Here is a 24,601-nt window from a genome sequence, read left to right on the forward strand (position 1 = left end):
GAGGCCGGCATCACTGAGGGAGTTGAGAAGACTCGCTTGTTCATGCTTACTTGAAAGCAGCTGCGCCTCACTCAATTTCTCTTTGTTTCTAGAAATCTCTCATTCTTTCTTTAATCTCCCTTTCCCCACCCACTCTGCATATGTTCTTTCTCCCTCCACCTAATCTTTTCTTTTTTCCTTTACTTATTCCTCATCTTAGCAGGTCCTAAGTGTGTGCCGTATGTATTTAAAAACTTTTTATCTCTGTCTTTAATTAAAAGAAGTGGCGCTTTCTTCTGTTTCCAAACCCTTGCACGTGATACTCAAGGAACTGGTGACGGTGCTTGCTGGGCTTACGAAGTGCAGCTGTGTCCTCCCTCGCTCTGTAACACCCTCTCTGCCAGAAACAGCTCAGCAGGAAGGCAGCAGGGCACCCCGGAAGCGTGCCCCTGGGCCCCACCTTACAGCGTCTGCTCCACTCCCTTCGCGGCAGAGTGGTTCAGGAACAGTCTGCATGCCCCTGCCAGGAGGCCAGAAAAAGCCACTCCTGGCCCTGGGCAGCTACGTGGCTCTTGGTGGACCTCAGAACTCTGTGGGGGCCAGAGGGCTGAGTGAGTCAGGCCGTGGAGGGCAGGCGCCATCCACACTCCCCGACACTTTGGGGTGTCGTCTGTCTCTTCCTTGATTAGAAGAAGCCTGGGACCAGTTCAGCTGGCGACTCTGGTGTTTCTGACTTTGGCTATCAGCAAACACTGCTGGGGCGTCCACACCCAGCTTCTGTGGGCACGGAGGAGACATAATCCGCAATGTCTGACACAGACCATGCCTACGTCTCTACGTTGCTGCCTGGCCATCCTTGACTGGCTACCTCCAGTGACATAAAGCTGAGAAGCAAAAACGCCCAGGAGGCAAGCCTGCAGTCATTTAGGAGAGTGGACCGATTTCAGGGCCGTGCTGCCCGCAGCCTTTGTGGGACTCAGTGACCGGATGAGTGGCCCATGCCAAGCCCACTCCCCGGGGATGCTGCCTGCGGCGCTCACGCATCTCATACAGGGACACACAGGAACTGTGGGCTCCACCCTGCAGCCTCTGCGCCAGCACGCGGTGGTCCCAGGAGATGCAGAGCCAGCCCTTCCTCTGCCGTTGCCCTGGGTAGGTGATGCTGCGGGCGTTATCCATCAGAAACGCACCGCCCACTGCTCCACCAGTCAAAGTTACGCCTACTCTGGAATTTTCTCTCTTAGCCATCGGCTGGGTGTAGGAAAATCCTAAGCTTCTGCCTCCCCGATTCACCACAGACGCTCTCCGTTATCACTCCTGGTACGTGTGAAGGCTGAGTTATCGCTAACTCTCAACAGGTCCTAGAATCCTTTATGTGCATTCGGGGGACTGGGGGAGGTCCTGGACACGGTGCCAGGTGCTGTGTCCCGAGGTTCACTGGACCCGACAGGGAGACTGGGAAGAAAGGCCCTGAGAGATGTGGGGCAGCCTTCGTGTCTGAGCTGTCACTCAGCTCTCTGCTTTATGCCACTGGCATACCTGCTGGAGGAGCTCCATGTGGAGAAAGGCTGGGTCCTGTGAGGGGCATTCGAGGGGGACACTCTGGCCAGCCTCAGGCTGGGTCCGCCTAGGAGGAGGAGGGGACAAGCCACCTCATGGATGTTGTACACAGTGGCCCCAAAGTGACCTTAAAAATGGATTTAAGGAGTAAAATCCAAATCCAAATAGAAGACATAAGCCATCCCAAGAAACAGCCTTGGAGATTGTCTCTGAACCTCCAGACTGTGGGGTGACTTGCGTCATACAGATTGCTGTGGAAGTGCTTATCTCAGTAACTTCACTGTGCTCTGTCAGAAGAGAAGACGTTTCAATGGCTGGGTGGCCGGCATTGCACCTTGTAAAAGCAGAGCCCAGGGAGACCACATCTGGCTTGTGTCTCTAGCATTGCTTGAGAGTGGGGACGGTTTGGCCCCGAACACAGGATTCTGACCTCTGTGGGGGGCACGTCCCTGTGTTGGAGGCGGGTGCCCCCAGCTTCTACATATTAATGATGTCCCTGTTAGGGTTACTTTGCCCATCCGCTTGGCATTGATTCTCTGTTAATTTTCTGATTATAACTTATGATTATAACTTCGGATTGTGGTTTTGGCGTGGCATCTAAGATTTCTTGTCTAATAGAAGGTCACAAATTTTTGTCTCCTATATTTTCTTCTAAAAGTTGTAGAGATTTAGCTATTATGTTTCGGTCTGTATTAGTCCATTTTCACACTGCTGATATAGACATACCTGAGACTGGGTCATTTATAAAGAGGAAGAGGTTGAATGGACTCAGTTCTATTTGGCTGGGGCGGCCTCACAATCATGGCAGAAGGCAAAAGGCACGCCTTACATGGCAGCAGACGAGAGAGCTCGTTCAGGGAACTCCCATGTCTCGGATCGTGTGAGACTTATTCACTGTCATAAGAACAGCATGGGAAAGACTCACGCTCATGATTCAGTTACCTCCCACCAGGTCCCTCCCATGACGGATGGGAATTCTAGGAGCTGCAATTTGAGATTTGGGTGGGGACACGCCCAAACCACGTCAAGGTCTATGATACCTTTTGAGTTATTTTGTGTGTATGGTGTGAGGAAAGGTTCTATATCCACCTTTCTTGCATATGGGCATCCAGTTTTCCCAGCATTATTTGTTAAAAGACTATAATTTCCCCACTGAACTGCCTTGGTACCTTTGTTGAAAATCAGCTTACTGTAAATATAAGGATTTATTTCTGGGCTCTCAATTCTGTTCCATTAATCTATAAGTCCATCCTTAATGCCAGTTCCACACTGTTTTGATTATTGTGGCTTTGTAGTAAGTGTTGAAATTAGGAAATGTAAGTCTTACAACTTTGTTTTTCTGCTCCAAATTGTTTTGGCATTCTGGATCCTTTGCAGTTTCATATAAATTTTAGGATTGTCTTTTTATTTTCTGCAAAAAGAGCCTGCTGGGATTTGAGCATGGATCATGTTGAGCTTGAAGATGGATGTGGGGAGAATAGCTATTTAACAATACCGAATCTTCCAATCCATGGACATTGGCTGTCTCTCCATGTATCTAGATCTTCTTTTAAGTCTCTCAGCAAGTTTTGTACTTGTTTTGTTAAATTTAACTTATCTTTTTTTCACAGTTTGATGCTACCGTGAATATAATTATTTTCTTAATTTTCCTACTCATTGCTATTATAGAGCTACAGTTGATGGTGTATAGAAATATAGTTGATTTTTGAAATTGTGCATCCTGTGATCTGGCTAAACTTGTTTATTAGTTTCAGTAGTACTTTTGGTGGATTTCTTAGAATTTTGTACAAAAAAATAACAGCAAAGAGTTTTACTTCTCTTTTTTCCAATACAGATGCCTTTATTTTATTGGTTACCTTGTCGCATTGGCTGCAATCTCAAGTACAATGTTGAACAGAAGTGATGAGAGTGGGCATACTGTCTTCATTCTCGATCTTAGAGGAAAAAGTTTTAATCAGTCTTTCACTATTAGGTATTACGTTAGCTCTAGGTTTTACCCAGATGCCCTTTGTCAAACTGAGGAAGTTTCTCTTCCATTTGTAGTTTGTGGAGATATTTTATTATGAAAGAGTATTGGATATTTTCAAATGCTTTCCAATGTTTGGGTATAAATCCTCCTTTGTTAATATTTTGTTAAGGATTTTTGTATCTATATTCATGGCAGATATGGAGCTGTGCTTTTCTTTTCTTGTGATGTCTTCGGCTAGGATGTAAGGACAATACTGACCTCATCAGACGAATTGGGAGGTATTTCTTTCCTCCTCTGTTTTCGTGAACAGTTTGTAAAGGATTGGTATTATTTCTTTTGTTAATATTTGCCAGAATTCACCAATGAAGCCATCTGGCTTTTCCCTATAGGGTGATTTTAATTATTAATTCAATATCGTTACTAGTTATAAGTCTATTCACATACTCTGTCTTCTTGAGTCAGATCTGGTAATTTGTGTATTTCTTCGAATTTGTCCATCTCATCTAAGACGTCTAATTTACTGGCATACAGTTGTTAATATTATTATTTTATAACCCTTTTAACGTGTGTAGGATCAATAGTGATTCTCTCTTCTTACCCCTGGTTTTAGTCACTTGTGCCCCATCTTTTTCCCCTACTGTAAAAGGACGCGAGGGGTAAACAGATTTTTATTTCACATCCCAGCCCTTGCCCAGGGCCCTGTTGTTTGACCCCCAGCATCCGCTGTGGTCGCTCATCTGACCCAGGCTTCCCGGTCACAGGTGATGACAGGGTGACCCCCACAGCACACTGGCTAGCACTAGAACGGGGCTCAGTCAATGTTAGCTTCTCTTCTGTGTTCGCCTTCCTTGACTCTGGGTCTACCAGGACTTGGGCAAACTCCCCACGTGGTCTGGCCAGGAAAGCCTTAAGCACCTGTCCGGACTGGGCTGTGGCCGTGTCACAGCGGCATCCTCCCCACCACTTTCAGGCAAACGCTCAAGTGCTGACGTCCAGATGCTTCAACCCAGGGCTGCCCTCCACCCTGCTTACTGCACAGAATGAGGATTGGAGGGGGCTGCGGTGGGGCTGTGGGTGACGGGATGGTCACTGCTGGGGGCACAAGCCGGGTGTTGGTGCCAGGTGAGGGTGCAGGAGGGGGCTGGGTCAGGGTCCCGGGACGGACCAGGGCCAGTTGCCACTCAGGCTTTCTGTGCCTTTGTCCTGCGCTGGCCCTGAGGCGCGCCGGACGTGGGGCCCAGTGCACCCTTGCTGACTGCAGCTCCTAGCATGGGAGGAAGAGTGCCAGTCAGACCTGGGAAAGGGCGACCGACTGGTCCTCACAGCTTTGCTTTTCCTCTTTCCTGTCCCTTAAAGAGCCACACAGAAAATAGTCTCTGAATCAAACACAATCTCATTACAGATGCTTCTGGCCTGGAAACACCCGCCAACTCGGCCGACTGGCTGGAGGCAGGCAGGCTTTGGCTGTCGTGCTCCTTGTTAACATTTTTGTTCCTATCTACACTAATTAGTCATAAACAGGGGACAAAAACTCCCCAAATGCCGGAGAAGCTAATGGCCTGTTAGAAGGCCGCGCCTGCGGAACTCATCTGATTCCTTTTGCAAGAGCAGATGCTGGGCTTTAGTTTAGAAACAAGGAATGTGGATCTCGCCTGGGCCTTGAGTTTTCGGGTACCTCCAAGCTTTCAGAGTGCTGGGCTTTAGTTTAGAAACAAGGAATGTGGATCTCGCCTGGGCCTTGAGTTTTCGAGTACCTCCAAGCTTTCAGAGCTGCTGGAGAAGATTTTCAGGGGTCTTGCTGGCTCTGTGACAAGCCCCCCGGAGTCTCACTCAATGCTAAAGCCACACCCCAACGTGGCCGTCACCCGCAGGCCTGTCCAGCCCTGTCCTCATAGCGTGGTGCCGTCCTTGCCACAGTGAGTGTGTTCTCACGGATCTGGTTGTACAAAAGTGTGGCACCCCCCTCCCCCTTGCTCCCACTGCTGACATGTGGGACACCTGCTCCCCCTCACCTCCTGCCATGACTGCAGCTTCCTGAGGCCTCCCCAGAAGCAGATGCAGGCACCACGCTTCCTGGACAGCCTGCAGAACCACGAGCCAGTCAAACCTTTTCTCTTATAAATTGCACAGCCTCAGGTATTTACAGCAATGCAAGAACAGCCTCACGCAGCCTCAGCCAGCTCATCCTCCACCGGGGCCACCACAGCACGGAGCGAGGTGTCCTCCACTCCTCGCCGCAGCTGCTCCTCATGGCCTCTCCAGCATGAGTGGGGGCTCCCCACGGGCCCACGTGTGATGGTGGAGCTGTGAGGAGCCTTGTGGCTTTCCAGGCTCGTTCTCCACGGGCCTCCTGGTCTCGTGTCCTGCTCACGCCTCCCTCCCCTGGTGGAGCAGCATCTCGTGCTGGGACTTTGTGGCTCCATTCCAGGGTGTCTCCTTCCCTGCTGGTGGCCCAGCTCCAGAGACTCAGAGGGACTCAGGGTGCACTGGGGTCCCCGCAGGCCCGTGCCCAGGAAAGTCTAGGTGTCAGCAGAACGGAGCCCCTGGGACCAGATGGCCCACGACCGCCTCCCTTAAAGGACCGTTGTGGAACCCCTTGGTGTAGCTCTGTGCCCCTCGACAGACTGCCACAAAATCCTAAGCCCTCGAGAGCTTGGGTTCCGCCTCCTTTCTCCTGCAGCCGCCTTACAGAACCATTCCCTCCGTTCTGGAATCGACTGTCCTCCCTTCCTTCCCTCCTGTGAACTCCGCTGCTGTGGTTTAGGACCATTTCTCCTGTAGACATCCAGGTGGATGATGAGAGCATGACACATTGTCCTCAGATGGGGGGTGCAGCGCAGCTCCCAACCCCAGCCTCCCAGGAGCAGGGGCCCCCTTCAACCTGAGGGCAACCCTCAGAACAAGGAAGGGGGGCGGCTGTGGCTGCACGGAGACCTGGTGCCATGGAGGTTCAGAAGATCACTTTGAAGACAGTCACTGCAGCCCCCACCTTGTGGCCTGGGAGGCCTTGTCTGGGACAGGCCACGGGCCGCAGGGAGGGCCTCACCACACAGCAGCATCCATGCAGTCTAGGCCCTTTCCACACTGCATTGCTTCTCTCGTATTCGTTTTTCTGTAAATAATATGTAATCATGTTAAGAAAATGAAAACAGCATGAAGTGCATAAAATGTGCAGCGCAAGCTCGTGTTAACTCCGCCATCCTCAGTCTGGTTTTCTTTTCTTTCTTTTTTTTTTTTTTTTTTTTTTGAAGCAGGATTGCAGCCTGCCACCCAGGTTGGAGTGCAGTGGTGCAATCAGCTCACCGTAGCCTCGACCTCCCCCCACCTCAGCTTCCCGCGCAGGTGGGACCACAGGTGCACGCCCTTGTGGCCAGTTAAATTTGTTTATTTTTTATTTTTATTTTTTGCAGAGACAAGGTCTTGCTGTGTTGCTCAGGCTGTTCTTGGGCTGCTGGCCTCAAGCGATCGTCCTACCTCCGCCTCCCAAAGTGCTGGGATTACAGGCGTGAGCCCCCACACCCAGCTGGACATCAGCCCGGCTTTTGGCACCCCCACGTGCATGTTTCTCTGTCAGAGCTTCTGTTTCTTATGGCAGAATTATCAGGTCTCCACATAATCCCTGCTTTCTGTGGCACGTCTCCCTACCAAACGCCTTTCTTTCCCTCCCCCGACCTTCGTGTGATGCTCTGTGTTGTTCTTCAGTGAGGCCCGTTCCTCAGTGCAGCCCCCTTCGGAGCTGCCGGTCCGCTGGCCTCTGTGGCCGAGGCTGAGCCGGCTGTTCTGGCCTGGGAGAGGCGGTGCGTGTGCCGCTCTGGGCGTCCGAGCTCGAGCTCCCGGCTGGGCCTGCGACGAAGGAAGTCGCCACAGCACGCTGTAGACCTTCACACACCAAGGCAGCAGCCCCGAGGCGCTCCCCCAGCCGCAGACGAGGAGGGAAGATACAATGGGAGCAATCGTGTGCAGTGTTTCTGGAACCTGAAAGCCGTTGGCCTAAGACGCAGGCTTCCATGTGTAAAATCTGAGCTGTGTATTTTCACGAGACCAAAGACACATCCACGTCGCCAGGCCGCGGGGCTCCCTGCAGCTCAGTGTGAGGTTCACTGACCTGGGCCCGGTCTGGGAGGATTCCTTGTTTACATTCTGACCCGGACCTCCAACATTCCTCAAATTGTTGGGAACCAGGGAGTGAGATCGGCACGAAGTTCAAACCCTCCCCTGCCGTCTGCACAGACACCAGCCTTGCGGCTGGGACCCGCTGGGGATTTTGTGCAGGAACTGCGGGTGGCAGGGAGACAGTGGGCAGAACAAACCGGTGACCTTGGCAAAAACGGAACCTCACCCTCCCACGGGCAGCTGGGAGTCTGGGCCCTGCAGGGTCAAGGGCAGGACGCGTCTGCTGCCCTCCCCCACAGACGGCCAAGGACGGTCCACAGACGGCCAAGGACGGTCCACATACCCTCTACTCCAGAGAAAGCTCGGGTGTAGGCAGCAGGGCCTGCAAGGTCAGCTGCGTCTCTCTCTGGCCTGCGGCCCAGGGCCGGAGCCTCTGTCCTGGTCCTGGGTGTCTCCCGCTGCCCGCTTTGGGCAGCCCTGGACTCAGGCAGCCCTGCTGGCAAAGTGCCCGAGGAGGTGAATGTGCTGCTGGGCCGGAGTTCCGGTCAGGAAATCTCCGTGGGGACAGAGGCTGCGGACGCACAAAGGGTCCCAGCAGCCAGAGGGGAGGGGAGCAAGGGGAGCGGGGACGGGCCGCGGGAGAGGACACCTGGAGAGAACTCTCGGGGTGACAGTGGATGCCGTCTGGGGGCAGGAGAGGGAGAGGGTCCAGGCCCCCAGGCCTCAGGCTGGAACCAGGCAGGAGACCCCCCGTGCAGGGCAGGCCGACGGGCCCGGTGGCAGAGGAGTCGATTGGGGCACAGAGCTCAGAGCAGGGGCCGTAGGGCTCCGCTTACGGACAGGGAGAGGCACAGGGTCGAGAGAAACCCTTCCTGCCTCAGCCAGGCTGGCTGTGGAGATGGGCCGCGGCCCCCCCGTGTGTTTACGGGGCTGAGAATGGGGACGGTGTCCCCAGCAGGGGACTTGGGGCCAGGAGGTGCCCATGGGCTGGGGATGCCGTGTCTGGAAAAGGGGAGCCCCAGTCGGGCAGCTGGACAGCCCACGGTGGTGTTCAGGCTGGGGCAGGGGCTGCGTATCCTTGGGGGGAACAGTCGGCCCGGGCGAGGGGCTGCCCCTCAGGCCCCCATCCCTCAACGGCCACAGGCATGGGGCTTCGAGCTGATCTCGGGCTGGGACTGAAGCCTAGTGAGGACCTGACACCGTGGGGGAGGCCTGCGGTTCCCGTCCAGGGCCAGGCGGAGGGAGCAGGTGTCCCCCGCTCACCATCAGCTCCCTGAGATCCGCACACCTCGTGGCCGGTGCTTTGGTATCCGGGATACTTTACTGAAAAGAGATTTTTTTCCATTGTGGCTGAGAACGAGGGATTGAAAAACTGTCAAAGCCAAACCCCGTCTTTAGGAGAAAGCCGTCTCGTCCGCGCTGCTGGCTTCGTGCCCGGCCACGTCACCATCACTTTCCAAAAGCGTCGCTGCGGAAGGCTGGCTGGGAACACGAGCGTCCGACCCCACCCTCACTTTCTCTGTTCCCTGTTTTCTCACCACTTCTTGTTAACTTGGGGCTGCTGCTTCCTTCTGCCCCTGCTCATGCTCTGAATTCTGGGCTCCGTCCTGCGGGCAGTTTTGTGAGCTTTTGATTGAATACCTGATATGATGAAATACTCCAGGGCATGTGTGAGAGTTGCTGGCCCTGGTGCCTGGGTGACAGCTATGTGGGGACGTCGGTGCTGCCTGCCTCCTGCCCTCTCTCCTGGGGGGAGGGAGCCCCACCTGTGCTGCAGGTGCGACGCATGGAGACCAGCCCCTGGCGCTGGTGACTTCTCGGGGTGACAGGAACACCTTGTCCTGCCTCCCTCCCGGATGTCTGATCTGGCCGGGGTTTGAGGCTGTGGGGGCCACCGCCGCCTGAGGCACGAGGCGTTCCTGTGGCAGGGGGGCGCCAGGGAGACCTCGCTGTCACCACCACAGCTGGTCTGTCAATCGGGGAACTTGGGAACCCCAGAATCCTGCAGGCCGAAGGGACCTTGCCCTGGAGACGGCTTGAGGAACTGAGGCTGAGGTGACCTTTTCCAGTGCCCTTGGGGGTTGAAGTGGGACCTGGCCTTGGCATCTGCCCTTTTCAAGGGTCCTCCCTGCACGCCCGGCACCTGTCCCTCCCCACAGTGGGAAGCAGGGGAGCCCCACTCCACGTCCCCCGTTTACTCTCCCCCAGCCCCCTTCCCAGTCAAGCTGTCCACCTCCTTCGTGAGAAAAACCTCTTCCGCCCAAGAAACTCCCCAGCGGCGGCCTCAGGCCTTCCTGTCATGGTCCTTGTGGGTCAGGAAGGGCCCCAGCTGGGGTCCGAGTGGGGTCCCCTGCACCCCTCACATGTGTGGAGCGGGAAGGGGCCTTCCAGGGCCTCTGGAACCCAATCCAGGAACTTGTTCTCAGAGTCACCAGCCAAGTCCCCTGGTCTTTCCTCCGCTGCTCCCACCGAGCCCTGGGGCCACCCAGGATGGGGACGGTTCTGGGCCCTGCGATGCCGCCTGCTCTGGGGACATGGGGACGGTTTGTTAAAATCCCACTCGCACTCTGTTGTAAAGGACGATTCTTGTCTTCCTGCCCCACTTGGCCTGTCTGTGAGGCCGCCGTGTTCCCAGTCAAGCCCTGACCTCCTTCCCAAGAGAAACCTCTCCCAGCCAGGAAACCCTCAACCCCCAGGAGCTCCCCAAGTTCCCAGGCCCCTGTTCCAGGGCCCCAGCTCAGTACTTCCACTGGAGAGCAGGTTAGAGAGCCTGGAACATCCCCGCCTGCCTCCCACAGACCCTCAGACCCCGGGCGATGGGGGGTCCCCGGCTCCACCTCCCACAGGCCCTCAGACACCAGGTGACGGGGGGTCCCCGGCTCCACCTCCCACAGACCCTCAGACCCCGGGCGATGGGGGGTCCCCGGCTCCACCTCCCACAGGCCCTCAGACACCAGGTGACGGGGGGTCCCCGGCTCCACCTCCCACAGGCCCTCAGACCCCGGGCGACGGGGGGTCCCCGGCTCCGCCTCCCACAGACCCTCAGACCCCGGGCGACGGGGGGTCCCCGGCTCCGCCTCCCACAGACCCTCAGACCCCAGGTGACGGGGGGTCCCCGGCTCCGCCTCCCACAGGCCCTGGACCTCCTCAGGAAGGCGTCTCGTGGTTGCACTGACCCTGGGTGTGGGAGCCCATGTGAAATGGCAGTTTAGCCCACCTTCTGTTGTTCTCTCGCCTGGCCCTGCCCCAGCTCAGACCTGAGCCAGCAGGTAGGTGCCCACGGCCGGTCCCAGGCAGAGGCTCCTCCAGTGCTCACAGCAGCCCTGGGCCCCATCCTGGCTCTTTCTGTTTGGGAATCTGGTGACTATAAAGTGGCCTTGCTTGGGGTTTGCTTTGAATTTCCCTGACTGTAAGTAGAACTTGCCGTCCTCACGCATCCCCCAATGCCTGCCTGTGCCCTCCGGCAGGGCCGCCTCTCGCTTTCTGAGTCACGGCTCCCTGTGGCTCCCAACACGAACCTCCTCGGCTGTGTGCGCTGCAGACGTTTCCTCCCAGTTCATGCCTTGCCGTTGCCCTTGTCTTTTGTCTTCTGATGGTAGATTTGGATGTAGGACGTGCGTCAGCCTTTTGTATCTGAGCAAACCCTTCCCAGCCTTGAGTGTGCTCGAGTGTGGGAGATACTCTCCTGTAGCTTTTGCTTCCATCATCTTGCCCCCATCACAAGTCCTCATCCATCTGGAAGCAATTTCCTCGTGTTCGGTTGAAGATAGGGATCCAATTTCGTTTTCCTAATGTGTCTGGCCAGTCCCTGGCACCGTGCGCAGGACGGCACCTCACCTCCGTCAGGCCCAGGGCTTCTCTGTGCGCCGGGCCGTTTCTGGGCTCCCTGGTCGGCTCCACGGGCCGTGTGCCTGTCCCTGCACCACTGCCCCCACATGCCATCCCTGGGCTCAGCTGTCGGTCTCAGCGTGCTACTGGGAAGCTCTCCGGCCTTGCCCTGCCCTGACTCACTCACTCCAGCATTCATCAAACACCCGCGTGTCAAGAAAAGTGTCACAAGGACATCTGCCTTCTTGAAGCCCATATTCAAACGCAGTTTCGTCTGTGTGGGAGAGAGACAGACTCTGTGATGGAAGGTTCTACTGGACAGAGGTGGAGTGAGAAGAACTGAGCATGATAGTGAATGGCAGCTGCTGTTTAGACGGAACGGCCAGGGAGGCTCATTGAGAAGGAGGCGTCTGAGCAAAACTTAAAGGAAAGGAGAGAGTGAGCCACGGACGTCCTCAGGGAAGACTGTTCCAGTGGAGAGGATTGGAGGGAGAGTGCTCCAGCGGAGGGGATTAGAGGGTGAGTGCTCCCGCGGAGGGGATTAGAGGGAGAGTGCTCCAGCGTAGGGGATTGGAGGGAGAGTGCTCCAGCGGAGGGGATTAGAGGGTGAGTGCTCCCGCGGAGGGGATTAGAGGGAGAGTGCTCCAGCGGAGGGGATTAGAGGGTGAGTGCTCCAGCGGAGGGGATTGGAGGGTGAGTGCTCCAGCAGAGGGGATTAGAGGGTGAGTGCTCCCACGGAGGGGATTAGAGGGTGAGTGCTCCCACGGAGGGGATTAGAGGGTGAGTGCTCCAGCGGAGGGGATTAGAGGGTGAGTTCTCCCGCGGAGGGAATTAGAGGGAGAGTGCTCCAGAGTAGGGGATTGGAGGGAGAGTGCTCCAGTGGAGGGGATTAGAGGGTGAGTGCTCCCGCGGAGGGGATTAGAGGGAGAGTGCTCCAGCGTAGGGGATTGGAGGGAGAGTGCTCCAGCGGAGGGGATTAGAGGGTGAGTGCTCCAGCGTAGGGGATTGGAGGGAGAGTGCTCCAGTGGAGAGGATTAGAGGGTGAGTGCTCCAGTGGAGAGGATTAGAGGGTGAGTGCTCCAGCGTAGGGGATTGGAGGGTGAGTGCTCCAGCGGAGGGGATTGGAGGGTGAGTGCTCCCGCAGAGGGGATTGGAGGGAGAGTGCTCCCGCAGAGAGGATTGGAGGGAGAGTGCTCCAGCGGAGGGGATTGGAGGGAGAGTGCTCCAGCGGAGGGGATTGGAGGGTGAGTGCTCCAGTGGAGAGGATTAGAGGGAGAGTGCTCCAGTGGAGGGGATTGGAGGGTGAGTGCTCCAGCGGAGAGGATTAGAGGGAGAGTGCTCCAGCGGAGGGGATTGGAGGGTGAGTGCTCCAGCGGAGAGGATTAGAGGGAGAGTGCTCCAGTGGAGGGGATTAGAGGGTGAGTGCTCCCGCAGAGGGGATTAGAGGGAGAGTGCTCCAGTGGAGGGGATTAGAGGGTGAGTGCTCCCGCAGAGGGGATTAGAGGGTGAGTGCTCCAGCGGAGGGGATTAGAGGGTGAGTGCTCCAGCGGAGGGGGTTAAAGGGTGAGTGCTCCAGCATAGGGGATTGGAGGGAGAGTGTTCCAGCGGAGGGGATTAGAGGGTGAGTGCTCCAGCATAGGGGATTGGAGGGAGGGTGCTCCAGCGGAGGGGATTAGAGGGTGAGTGCTCCAGCGGAGGGAACAGTAGGAGTAGAGGCCTGAGCCAAGGCCTGGTGTGGTCAGGAGCAGAGGAGGGGCCAGTGTGGCTGGCGAGGGTTGAGGGAGGGCAGGTGTTGGAGATGAGGTCGGAAGCCCCAGGGGTGTGTCTTGCAGGGCCTGTGACCTGTTGGAAAGTCTGTGCATCTCACTTGGGGTGAAATGGGGAGACAGGTGCATCTCACTTGGGGTGAAATGGGGAGACAGGTGCATCTCACTTGGGGTGAAATGGGGCAACAGGGGGAGTTTGACTCCTCCCACTTATGATTCCTCCTTGCCGAGGTCAGGATGGTCCCTACCTCTGCCCGTCTTGCATGTTGTTTTAACGTATGTGAGTGGAACCCTTGTCTTCACGCCACTGCCCATTGTGTGAACAGGCTGCACTGCACCTGTCTGTTCAGTTGTTGATGGCTATTTGGGTTGCTCAGTTTATGGCGGTTTGGAATATGCTACCATGGCTGGGGGCACATACGCATTTCTGCTGGGTGTGTACCTAGGGCTGTGATTGCTGGGCAGAGCATGTGTCTGTTCAACTTTAGCTGGTAACACCAAACCGTCTTTCTGAGTGGTTACGGATTCATACCCACCAGAGCGGGAGTCCCCACCGCTCCTCATCCTTGGCAACTTTTGATTTTACCAGTAATTTAAATTTTAGCCATGTTGGTGGGTGTGGAGTGGTGTCTCATTGAGGCTAATTTTCACTTCCCTGATAACTGAAGATGCTGATCACTATTTCATGTGTTTATTAGTCATTCATACATCCTTTGTAAACTTCCTTTTTTTTGAGACAGAGTCTTGCTCTGTGGCCCAGGCTGGAGTGCAGTGGCATGATCACAGCTCACTGCAAGTTCCACCTCCCGGGTTCACGCCATTCTCCTGCCTCAGCCTCCCAAGTAGCTGGGACTACGGGTGCCCACCACCTCGCCCGGCTAATTTTTTGTATTTTGTTTTTTGTTTTTTTTTTAGAAGGAGTCTCACTCTGTCGCCCAGGCTGGAGTGCAGTGGCGTGATCTCGGCTCACTGCAAGCTCCGCCTTCCAGGTTCACGCCATTCTCCTGCCTCAGCCTCCCAAGTAGCTGGGACCACAGGTGCTCACCACTGGCTAATTTGTTGTATTTTTTTAGCAGAGACAGGGTTTCACTGTGTTAGCCAGGATGGTCTCAATCTCCTGACCTCGTGATCCGCCCCCTTTGGCCTCCCACAGTGCTGGGATTACAGGCGTGAGCCACCACGCTTGGCCTGTAAACTTTCCATCTATTTTGCTCATTTGTTGAATTGAGTTGCTTATAAAAATTATGTATTTATTTATTTTTTGAGATGGAGTGTTGATCTTTTGCCCAGGCTGGAGTACAGTGGTGCGATCTCGGCTCACTGCAGGCTCCGCCTCTCAGGTTCAGGCGATTCTCATGCCTCAGCCTCCCGAGTAGCTGGGACTACAGGCAATAAAAATTACTTTGAATTGCAAGTGTTCTGTATATATTCTGGGTACAGGTCCTTTGTCCGATACGTGTATTGCGAATATTCTCTTCAGTCCATCTTTTTAAAAATTTTCTTAATAGTTGTTTTTGAAAAACAAAGGCTTTTAATTTTGATGAAGTATACTTTATTAACTTTTTCTTTTCACTAGATGATTTGTGTCCTGCTAAAAAACCTTTGCAAACACCAAAGCCACAAAGATTTTCTCCTATGTTGTGTTTTAGTAGTTTCATGGTTTTAACTTTAACTTAGTTCCATGATCCCTTTTGACTTAATTTTTACGTATGGCATGAGGTAAGACTTGAGACTGTACTTTCACATTGAATTACCTTGGCACTGTATAAAATTGGCTATATGTATATATTGGTCTGTTTCTGGACTTTCTATGCTTATCCTAACACTGGTGCCCTACTGTTTGCTGCTTTATTGTATGTATTGAAATTAAGTAGTGTAAATCCTCCAAATTTGTTCTTCTTTTTCAAAATTGTTTTGGCTATACTGGGTCCTTTGCATTCCCGCATAAAATTTTAGAATCTGGCCGGGTGCGGCGGCTCACGCCTGTAATCCCAGCACTTTGGGAGGCCGAGGCGGGCAGATCACGAGGTCAGGGGATCAAGACCACAGTGAAACCCCGTCTCTACTAAAAATACAAAAAAACTAGCCGGGCGAGGTGGCGGCGCCTGTAGTCCCAGCTACTCGGGAGGCTGAGGCAGGAGAATGGCGTGAACCCGGGAGGCGGAGCTTGCAGTGAGCCGAGATCGGGCCACTGCACTCCAGCCTGGGTGACAGAGCGAGACTCCATCTCAAAAAAAAAAAAAAAAAATTTTAGAATCTGTTTTAGAATCAGTTTTTACAAAAACAAATGCCTGCTGGGATTTTGATAGGGATTGAGTCTAATCCATAGATGAATTTGAAAGAAAAGACATCTGAACAGTATTGAGTCTTCTAAGTCATAAACATGGTATGTCTTTCCATGAATTTAGTTCTTAATTTCTCTCAGCAATGCTTTGTAGTTTTTGGTATACAGGCCTCACACACATTTTGTTAAATTTATCCCTAATTATATCACGCTTCTGGGTACTTTTGTAAATATTTGTTTTTGTTACTTATTTTCATTTTCCAATTGTGCTGATATACAGAAATATAGCTAATTTTTGTATAGTTTTTATATTCCATGACCTTGTTAAGTTCACTTACTTATTTTAGTAGTTTTCTTAGATACATATTTTAGGATCGTATATGAATAGAATCATGTTACCTGTGAATAAAGACAGTTAACTTCTTTCTCAATCTGTATGACTTCCATTTCTTTTCTTGGTTTATGGCAGTGTCTAGACCAATCTCTGCCTTATTTTTTTCTTTTGAGACAGAGTTTCGCTCTTGTTGCCCAGGCTGGGGTGCAGTGGTGTAATCTTGGCTCACTGCAACCTCCGCCTCCTGGGTTCAAACGATTCTCCTACCCTAGCCTCCCAAGTAGCTGAGACTACAGGGTCCACCACCACACCCAGCTAATTTTTTTGTATTTTTAGTAGAGACAGGGTTTCACCATGTTGGTCAGGCTGGTCTTGAACTTCTGACCTCAGGTGATCCACCCACCTCAGCCTCCCAAAGTGCTGGGATTATAGGCGTGAGCCACTGTGCACGACCCAATCTCTGCCTTTTTAATGGGAATATTTGGTCCATTTTCATTTAATATGATTATTGAAAGTTGGGATTGAGTCTTCCATCTTGTTATTTGCTTCATTTATTCTTCGTTCCTCCTTTTTTCTTTCCCATTTTTTTCTCCTTTTGGGTATACCGAGTATTTTTCCATCTTATCTCTTCTGTTGGCTCATCAGCTATACCTCTTTCTTTAATGCTTTTAGTGCTTTCTGTAGGGTTTAAGGCATGCCTCTGTAACTTAATAACATTTCCTTTAAATGCTACTATAATGTAAGACTCTTCAATAGTATGCTTCCATTTTCTCCCTTATATCCTTTTTGCTATTATTGTCATACATCTTCCATATATGTTATAATTCTCCATAATAAATTGTGATTATTTTTGCTTTAAAGAGACACATTTATGATAGGGACATTAAAAATGAGAAAAGGGGCTTTTATATTCACCACATATTTACTGTTCCCAGTGTTCCTCGTTACTTTGAACAGACCCAATTCCTCTCTGGAATCATTTTTCTTCAGCATAAAGAACATTTCCACCTCTTGTATTTACATCTGCTGGTGACCAGTGCTCTCCATGTTTGTTGGTCTGAAAATGCTATAATTGTATCATTTCATTTTTGAAGGATTTTTGCTGAGTCTTGGATTCTATGTTGACAGTTGTATTTTTCCCCCAGAACCTTCTATTACGGATGTTATTCCATTGTGTTCTGCCTTTCATTGTTTCTGGTGATAACTCAGCAGTATTTCTTATCATTGCTTCTTACCAAGGTCTGTTCACTCTGATTGGTCAGACTGCATCTCCTAGCCCTGCGGGGCTCTGAGCGTTGTTCGGATGACAGTTCCCACTAAGAGCTCTTTCCGGCCACACGGAGTCTCCCACAGGTGCAGCCAAAGGCACAAGGGGCCACCATGGAGACTTCTGGAGTTCTTTCTGCACATGGTTTTTCCATCTCTGGTACTTTGCCCACACTTTTCAGGAGCCTTGGCCTCTCTGAGCCCTGGCACCTGTCTTCTCAGCCCAGTTAAACTGTTTTGCTCTTCTTGAGCTCCTCTACCTGTGCTGGGGCCAGAAAGTGCCTCCAGGAACAAAGCTGCGGTGTCATGGGGTTCACCTTGCTTGCTGTCTTTGTCTTAGAGATCCCAGCTGTCTGTTGTCTATTGTCTTAGAACGAATGTTTCCTATTTTTTCCTCCAGTTTATAATGTTTGTGGTAGGAGGGATAGTCTCATACCAGACGCTCTGTTGTAGTGGGAGTCTCTTCTTCATGTTTCTTCATTCCATTTTAACAGATTCCTTCTCACTGAGTGTCTGTTCTGCATTCTGGGTAACTTGTTTAGATCTATCTTCAAGTTCAATAATTCTCTTTTTATCTTTGCCCAATCTGCTGCTTAGTCCATTAAAGAGTTTAGCATTTTAATTCTTAGATACACCATCTCTAATCTAGTCTGAACCACTGATATTCAACTACTTGATAAGTCTTTGGTCATTTGCATCTCCTAGCTAACTGCTCCCTAAATCCTTGCACCCCCACCCAAAAGCTGCCCCTCACTCTGAGCAAGGACCTCACCATGTCCTTGACATCCAAGAAAACCAAAGACATGATCAGGGGACTTCTCCCCACAGTGTCCCACAGGACTTGCCCTCCTGGTCCCCTTCTCTGTATGTCTCCTCCCGTCCCCAAGCCTTCTGCTAATGCTGCCGCTGCCCCTCAGGCCTCACTCCTGTGTGCTCAGTCCCTGTCGGAGTTGATTCCTGTCTTCAGCTTCAGAGGCCTTCCCTGTCCCTCCAAGACTGCCTGAGCTTCTCTCTTCCGTGGGGCTTCCCGTGCCCCCCGTGTGCCGTGAGTGAGATGTCCCCGTGCCTCCCGTGTGCCGTGAGGGAGATGTCCCCGTGCCCCCCGTGTGCCGTGAGGGAGATGTCCCCGTGCCCCCCGTGTGCCGTGAGGGAGATGTCCCCGTGCCCCCCGTGTGCCGTGAGGGAGATGTCCCCTCACATCTCTGCTTTCACCTCACCCCAACCCATCACTCTAGCTCCAGTTACATCTTTTTGCTGCTGGCTCTGCTCTCCCCCGGATGCCAACAGACCCCTGCAGCTCTTCACTTGTGTTATCTGTGAACTTTCTTCACTCTTTCTTCTTCTAGGGACTCTTGTCACCTTGGCTTTCATGACCGTCAGTGCGCCATCCACTTTACTGTGGCCTTTTCTTTCTCAATATGCCTTGAAGTCTCCAGGTCAGGGAAGATGCTGCCCAGGGCAGGTGGGGCAGGGCTGGCCTAAATGGAGAAGGGGCTGAACAGAGACAGGAGGGGTGGTTGTGAGGGTGGCAGGAGGCTGTGGGATTGAAGGAAGGGGGCTGGCATGGGCTGGGGCCCAGGGAAGGTGGGTGGCAGGCCAGAGGCTCTTGACCGGGAATGCTGGCCACGCAGGGTCTGGTGACAGGTGCACATCTGTGCAGGTCCAAGCCAGTGCTGGCCAGAGCAGCCAAGGCGTCCCCGATCACAGGCGTGGCTCTCCCTGCCGTGGCTCTCCCTGCCGTGGCTCTCCCTGCCGTGGCTCTCCCTGCCGTGGCCTGCAGCTGGACAGTGGCTGAGCTAGGATTCAGCCGAAGCTGCTGATCCTGCCAGAGGCTTTCTTCTCACATCAGGGCCTTACAGCTGCCCCACCCTGGCCCAGGTTTGTCACGGTTGTCCTGGGATCCCCTGAGGTTTCCCTGTTTCTGCTGCTTCTTCTGGACACACAGGTCTCAGGGGGCTCTCCTGAGCTGTCCTCAGCTCAGGCCTCCCAGACACCACCAGCTTCAGCTTGTAATTCAGACCCCAGCGACCGCTGCCCCGCGCCGGGTGCTGGCCTTGATTAAGCACCACTGTGCACCAGGGCTGGGCCCAGGCACTTCCAGCCCTACCACGTACCTTCCCCTCCCCAGTACTGACGAAACTGCTCTCCGTGGTTTTGGCCTCTGTCGGAGGAGTTGCCCCAGATTCACAGGTTTTGAGATGGATTTGTGGCTGCAGTGTTCCTCTGGGTCCAGGCTGTGGCCCCACGCCTGGGAACCATGTCCGACCCGAGTGTCTGGTGTCCTGTGCCTGGGGCGAGGCTCACGCCCACCGCATCCCACCAGCTCAACACTGGAGGCCCGGCGCTCTCCCCATCTCCCTTCCGTTCTCATTGTGATTCATCGTCTGTTTATTAAACATGTGGATTTTTGATTTGCAGTTTTGGGGGCTGTGAAGGCTGATCCCACCAGCTGTTTACAATCTATCATCCAGCACAAATGGTTTCCATGCGGTTGTTATGCTGGCTTATGACTGGGAAACAGAATCTTGGTGTCCAAATATTGGACTTTCGGCTTAAAAATGAGCGCAGTTCCCAGCGTTCCCATCCCCGTATTGACAGCAAATTTGCATATTCTCCTTGTGTGCTTTGCAGCTCAAGGTCGATGCTGTAGCCAGGATGTCACTGTAAATGGGCAGCCCCTGGGAGACAGAACCAATGGCTGTCGCCTCAGCGTTAAATTGGGGGAGCCGATCACAGGCTCCTGCGGGGGAGGGTGCTCAGGTCTGGTGCCGTCCGGCAGGAACAGGCTTCTCCAGGCCTCGGGGGGACATTGCTCCACTCATGACTGGTACAGCCCAGAGAGAGGCCCCTTTCCAAGGACCCTGAGCTACTGTCCCCAGAGAACACAACTTTTTCCCAACAGAGAGGTGGGCAGAGGCCACAAGCAGATAGTTCAGAGCTATGAAAACCCAGGTGGCTAAAAACATGAAACACATGGTCTCACCAGTAATCCAAGAAATACAAAGCAAAACAGTAGGGCCCTGGCGTTTGCGAAACAGTCCCTGAGCCTGCGAGGTGTGGCCACCGAGACTGACAGGCACCACAGCCCGGGAGGGAGGCGGCCAGCGTGCTCCAGGAAGTTCACACCTTCGACCTGTGTGTTCCCCTGGACAAGCCACCCCCGAGAAAAGGGAGTGGACAAAACTCAGCGCCCAAACATGTTCTCACAGCATTGTTCATAATCAGGGAAATTAGGACACATTGAAGTATTCAACATCAGAGCAGTGCTTAAGCAGATTCCCCAGTGCCTCTCAGAATTATTATAATTGTTGAGAGAATGAATGAAGGGCTGTGATGCAGCACGGAAGTCACATGGAGGAGGGGCCTGGAGATCACGGGATACCTGTGACCACATCGGAGGAAAAGCGTGATGGGAAAATCCATCAGCGGCTCTCGAGGACAGAGCAGGGAGGGTAACTTCCAGGAGGGGAGAAAGATTCCAGATGCGGATGGGGTGCTGGTGAGCGGTGCACATACTTGTCAAAACTCATCAAATTGCACTAAAAGTGTGTGCTTTGTATTGTATATAAATTATGTCCTCTTAAAGTTGATTAAAATCTATTATGTAAAATTATATATAGACTTTCCCTGCGTCTTAAAATATACAGGAAAAAGACAAAGGAAATATGTTTAAATATCACTAATGGTTCATTTGGAATAATGAGATTTGGAGAGTTGGACAATTTCTTCTTCATACTTTGTTTTCCACAGTAGGTTTGCTCAGTGGTGGCCCCTGGAAAAGAAATGTTTGCATCCTAGCCTCTGAATTTGAATGTCACTGTATTTGGGAAAAGGGTCTTTGCAGATGTAATCTTAATATGAGATCTTAATGTGCGATCATCTGGGATTACTTGGTTTTTAGTAAGTAAACTTTAATTTTTAGAACAATTTTAGGTTCACAGCAAAATTAGATAGAAGTTACACAAGTTTCTTGTGTTACACCCCCACACAGGCACACAACCTCCCCCTTATCACTATTTCCCATCAGAGGGTACATTTGTTACAGCGAATGAACCTACAGTGACACACGATCATTGCCCAACTCCGTGGTTTACGTCAGGATTTACTCTTGGTGTTGTCCATTGTGAGTGTGGACAAATTTATAATATAATGACGTGCAGCTGCCACGGTAGCATCGTGGGATAGTCTCACCGCCCTAAAACCTTCTGTGCTTCCGTGGTCGCCCCTCCCTCCCCCAGCCCCTGGCAACCACTGACTTTTTACGTCTCCATAGTTTTGCCTTTTGCAGGATGGCGTCCAGTTGGGATCATACAGCTTGTAGCCCTTTCAGATTGTTTTCTTAGTAATACATCTGAGATTCTTTCATGGCTTGACATCTCGTTTCTTCTCAGCACTGAATAACACGCCATTGTCTGGACGTGCCACTCACTTCCTGAAGGACCAAGCTCCTATAAACGTCTGTGTGCAGGGTTCTCTGTGTACACACTCCTTCAGTTCATTTGCCTAAATACCAAAGACAGCGATTGACAGATTCTGTGGGGAGAGCATGTTCCATTTTGGAAGAGACGGCCGGACTGCCTTCCAATGGTGCTGCATTCCCAGCGGCTGTGAACGAGAGCTCTGGTGCTACACGTCCTGGCCAGCACTTTGTGTCCTCAAAACACATTTTGGCCACTCTAACAGATGTAGAGTGGTACTGTTGTTTTAATTTGCAATCTCTAGTGATGTATGATGTTGAACATGTTTTCACACGCTTACTTGTCATCTGTGTATCTTCTTTGATGGGGTGTCTGTTTTGGTCTCTTGCCCAATTTAAAATCAAGTTCATTTTTTATTGTTGGGTTTTAATAGTTCTTCATGTATTTTGGATGTCAGTTCTTTATCAGATGTGCCTGTGGCTTGTCTTCTCATTTTCTTGAAAGTGTCTTTCACAGAGCAGGAATTTCTAATTTCAGCAAAGCCCAGCTTATCCATTATTTCTTGCATGGATTTTGCCTTTAATGTTGTATCTAGAAAGTCATCACCCTACCCAAAGTCATCTAGGCTTTTGCTGTGTTAACTTCTAAGAGTTTTGTAGTTTGCATTTTACTTGAGGTCTATGATCCATTTTTCGTTCGTTTTGTGATAGGTATAAAGTCTGTGTCTGGATTTAATTTCTGTATGCAGATGTCCAGTTGCTCTAGCCTTCTTTGTTGAAAAGATGATTTTTGGCCACTGTATTGTCTCTGCTTTTTTGCCAAAGATCAGTTGATAAAATTATGTGAGTCTATTTCAGGACTTTATTCTATTCTGTTGCTTTATTTGCCTTTTCTTATGTCAGTATCTTGATTATGGTGTCTTTTGCCTCTTCATATAAACTTTAGAATTAGTTTGTCAATATCTATAAATTAACTTGCTGAGATTTTTATCAGGAGTATGTTCAATCTACAGATTAGTCTAGAACACCTGACTCAACAATACGTGAGAGGGTCTCCAAAAGGATCATGGCAAATGTGTATTATGAAACAATGCATAGATTTCAATTTCAAAATAAACTCATACTGCCTTGTTATAACACATCTGAACAGGCTCTAGTCTGAGGCACTAAGAAGAATAAGACAACAGTTTCAAAAGAGCCCCTTTCAGGACAACATGAATTCTGCTAATTGAATTGAAGCCAGAACAAACATCAAATTTATGGTGAAATTTGGGAAGAGGGATGTGAAATCAGTGATGCTTTACTAAAAGTTCATGCGGACAATGCCCCAAATAAATCAGCAGTTTACAAATGGATAACTCATTTTAAGAAGGGACAAGACGATGTTGAAGATGAAGCCCACAGTGGCAGGCTATCCACATCAATTGGTGAGGAACAAATTTCATTTTACTCATGTCCTAATTGAAGAGCACCAGTGATTAGCAGCAGAAACAATAGCCAACACCACAGAGATCTTAACTGGTTCAGCATACACAATTTGAACTGGAAAATTAAAGTTGAGCAAACTTTCCCACTTGGTGGGCATCAAAACCATTGTGCTCAGATTGGCTGCCAACAAAAGTAAAGCCAGGGGATCAAGATCCTGAAGCATTTTTTCAAATCATAAAAGGAGATGAAACATGGCTTTACCAGTATCATCCTGAAGACAAAGCACAATCAAAGCAGTGGCTACCAAGGTGTAGAAGTGGTTTAGTCACAGCAAAAGTGGACCATTCGAGAGCAAAAGCCATGGCAACAGGTTTTTGGAATGCTCAGGGCATTTTGCTTGTTGACTTTCTGGAGGGCAAAAGAACAAAAACTTTTACTTATTATGAAAGTGTTCTAAGAAAGTTAGCCAAAGCTTTAGCAGAAAAGTGCCTGGGGAAGTTTCACCGACGGGCCCTTCTCTGTCATGGTAGTGCTTCTGTTCATTCCTCTCATCAAACAAGGGCAGTTTTGTGAGAGTTGTGATGGGAAATCGTTAGGCATCCACCAGTATCCAACGTACAGTCCTAATTTGGCTACTTCTGACTGCTTTTTGTTCTTAATTTTAAAAAATCTTTAAAGGGCATTCATTTTCCTTGAGTTGAAAATGTGAAAAAGACTGCATTGACATGGTTAAATTCTCAGGACCCTCAGTTATTTAGGGATGGACTAAATGGCTGGATCATCACTTACAAAAGTGTCTTGAACTTGGTGGAGATTATGTTGAGAAATCTAGTTTACATTTTAAAATTTTTATCCTTTTATTTTCTTCACAAACATTTTGAAGTCCTTTCATATAAGTCTTCTTATCTATGAACATGGAAAATTTCTCGATTTATTTAGTTCTTTGATATTTCAGTTTTCCTTATATATATCATACATATTTTGATAGGTTTATGACTAAGTATTTCATTTCTTGGGTACTAACGTAAATGGTAATATATTTTTAATTTCAAATTCCACTGTTCATTGCTGATATGTAGGAAAATGATTGACTTTTGTATATTAACTTTATATCTTGCAACCTTGCTATAATCACTTATTAGTTCCAGGAGAGGTGTTTTCTTCTTCTTTTTTTTTTTCTTTTTTCACTTCTTTTGGATTTTCTACATATTACCTGTGAACAAAGACAGTTTTATTTTCTCCCATCCTAACTATATATCTTTTATTTATTTTTCTTGTGTTATTCCATTAGCTAAGATTTCCAGTACGATGTTGAAAAGCCGTGATAAGAGAGGACATCCTTGCCTTGTTCCTGATCTTAGTGGGAAATCTTTGAGTTTCTCACCATTAAGTGGAGTATTTGTTTTAGTTTTTTGGTAGATACTCTTTAACAATCAAATTCTCCTCTATTCCTAGTTTGCTGAGAGTTTTTATCATGAGAGTGTTAGGTTTTGTCAAAAGTGTTTTTGCATCCATCCATGGATATGGTGATGAGATTTTTCTTCTTTAGCCTATTGATGTGATTGTGATGTTTACTGATTTTCAAATGTTGAACCAGCCTTGGATACCTGGAATAAACCCTACTTGGTCATAATACAGAATGTTTTTGCATATTGTT

Source organism: Chlorocebus sabaeus, chromosome 16 (assembly GCF_047675955.1).
Source record: "Chlorocebus sabaeus isolate Y175 chromosome 16, mChlSab1.0.hap1, whole genome shotgun sequence".
Classification (NCBI taxonomy): domain Eukaryota; kingdom Metazoa; phylum Chordata; class Mammalia; order Primates; family Cercopithecidae; genus Chlorocebus; species Chlorocebus sabaeus.